At 49.0% G+C, this 2,311-nt stretch overlaps 1 non-coding gene across 1 annotated transcript; it reads left to right on the forward strand.

Moving 5' to 3' along the window:
• Positions 1 to 235: 235 nt before the first annotated feature.
• Positions 236 to 315, forward strand: TRNAL-UAG. Its single transcript has one exon. It is a non-coding gene; the product is annotated as a tRNA-Leu (tRNA).
• The last annotated feature ends 1,996 nt before the right edge of the window (positions 316 to 2,311 follow it).

The following is a 2,311-nucleotide window of genomic DNA, read 5'->3' on the forward strand; positions in this document are numbered from 1 at the left end:
CTTGATTATGCCGGATTAAATCCATGCATTACTACATAACTAATAAGATGGGCGCATGGTTGTCTAAGATTCAAGAGACTCAAGATTCAATTGGTGCTCCATGGGATCTGAATTTCCTTGTACAACCAGATTCTGCTGTCAGAAGTAGCACGTGCCTCCTAAATGGATGTCATCTAAGTACCTCTGAACAATTCAAGTCGAATATATAAATTAATAATAGGGCGATCACAGTAAAGACAGTTTGGCCGAGTGGTCTAAGGCGCCAGATTTAGGCTCTGGTCCGAAAGGGCGTGGGTTCAAATCCCACAGCTGTCAATTTTGTTGTTTTCGTTTTCGTTTGAGTGTACAAATTTGTTTCTAAACATCCTGGTATTGTCGTGTGCCTTTTGTTTTCCCCCAATGCGAAAAAGGGGAACCAATTTAATAATTCCTAATTTATATATTTTTATTCTAATTTGCTTTGTAATATTATAAATTACAATTAAACGGAATGGGGTTTGACTAGTACGTCACCTGTTCACGCCGTCCTCGGGCACTGACCGGGCACCCTCAAATATCCACAGTTGTAGCCGGACATCTTATACTAGATTTTTAAATCCATACAAAGACATGCAAACTAAAATAAACCTACATACTACGTCGATCACCTTGCTACCCGTCGTCGGAGATGTCGGCTATCTCTATGCTCGAATCCGACAGCATAGGCGGCAGCTGCAACTTCGGCTCCTCGGGCTGCTCCACTCCAGCCTCCTCCAATTTAATAATTCCTAATTTATATATTTTTATTTTTTTCTTTGTAATATTATATATTACAATTAAACGCAATGGGGTTTGACTAGTACGCCACATGTTCACGCCGCCTGTCGTGGCTCTAAGCCTGACAGTAGAATAGGGGGGTAGGAATGTAGAGGCAAGATCCTAACTATGGAGGAGTTGTACACGCAAGTTTTATGAGTTCAGGCCCTTCTCGGAGGAAGTAACAGCCCTACGTCTCGGAGCCCGGAGGCGGTCGACTGGATATATGCGTGTGAATTACAAAAGATGCGAACCCTTGTCCCAGAGGAGGGGGGTTGCTTATATAGAGTGCGCCAGGACCCCAGCTCCCCTCCGTTACACATGATTCAATGTTCATAAAGGAGAAGCATTACTGGTAACGTCGGGAGTAAAGTGCTATAAATGATTATTAAAGCTATGACTTAAATCCCGACCGTTGCGGAGTGAGTGGCCTCACATCTTCAAAGCTGTCGAGTGGAACATAACTTCATGGTCGAGTGGATGATGATCTCTCTCTGACTGCTTCTGGTTCTTTTGGAGATGTCCTTGGGGAGGGTATCTTTGGACAGATCCATGACCCTACCCTAGGTGCATAGCTTCGTCATTAACCCCCGAATGGATCAGGGTTTGAGTAGGAAAGGAGTCGAGAACGCTTCCGACTCATTCTTTGTGCTATGAGTATAACCTGTTCTGGAGCCATGAACTGAGGAGACAACGTCAACTTCTTCTTCAGTCGCCTTGGTCCATTCTTGGTTTTTGTCGAGTGAATTTTCACGATAGAATTCCGAATGATAATGTAGAGGACGTTTTCAGTTTGACAAGTTGCTCTACTCTTCGCGGATTTCGCGGGATTTGAATTTCGGGAAGCGCGCCAGACGGGCGGGGCCGTGGTAATCGGGACGGATTAAGCAAGTCTCATCGATCTCCGTGCCACCTTTTTTGCCATGTACTGCGCGCGCGACTGTTGCGGGATTTGTTTAGATCGTCTGGGCCTACTAGTCAGTCACTCGGGGAACGACCTTATAAAAGGCACCGGACCGGGCCTCTGCCTCGTGCGCTCCCATTCTCTCCTCTTCTTCCTTCGACCTCTCTGCCATGCCCACTCCTGCTCTCGTCGCCGAACCCTCGCTCGAACTCGATCCGCCGCCATGGGAAAAGAGAAGACGGTGGCGCTGGAGCGCGCGAAGAAGGCGACCACGAAGGCGAAGGGCAAGCGGACCAGCCGGGGCGGATCCTCGTCGAGATCCGGCCTGCCGCCGGGCTGGATCCAGGGCGACTCGATCCGCTCGACGATCAGCCAGGATGACCTCGACGACCTGGTGGAGGGGGGACTGATCCCCCACAAATCGGCGCGGCTCCCGGGGAACGAGACCGAGCCGCAGCCAAGGGAGGGTGAGTGCGTCCTCCTCGCCACCCACGTCGATCGCGGGTTTTCTCTTCCTCCCCATCCTTTCTTTCGGAGCTTTTTGAACTTCTTTGGGGATCAGCTCCACCACTTCACTCCAAACACCATAGTATATCTGGCTGCTTTCGTGTC

Source organism: Triticum urartu, chromosome 2 (assembly GCF_003073215.2).
Source record: "Triticum urartu cultivar G1812 chromosome 2, Tu2.1, whole genome shotgun sequence".
NCBI lineage: Eukaryota > Viridiplantae > Streptophyta > Magnoliopsida > Poales > Poaceae > Triticum > Triticum urartu.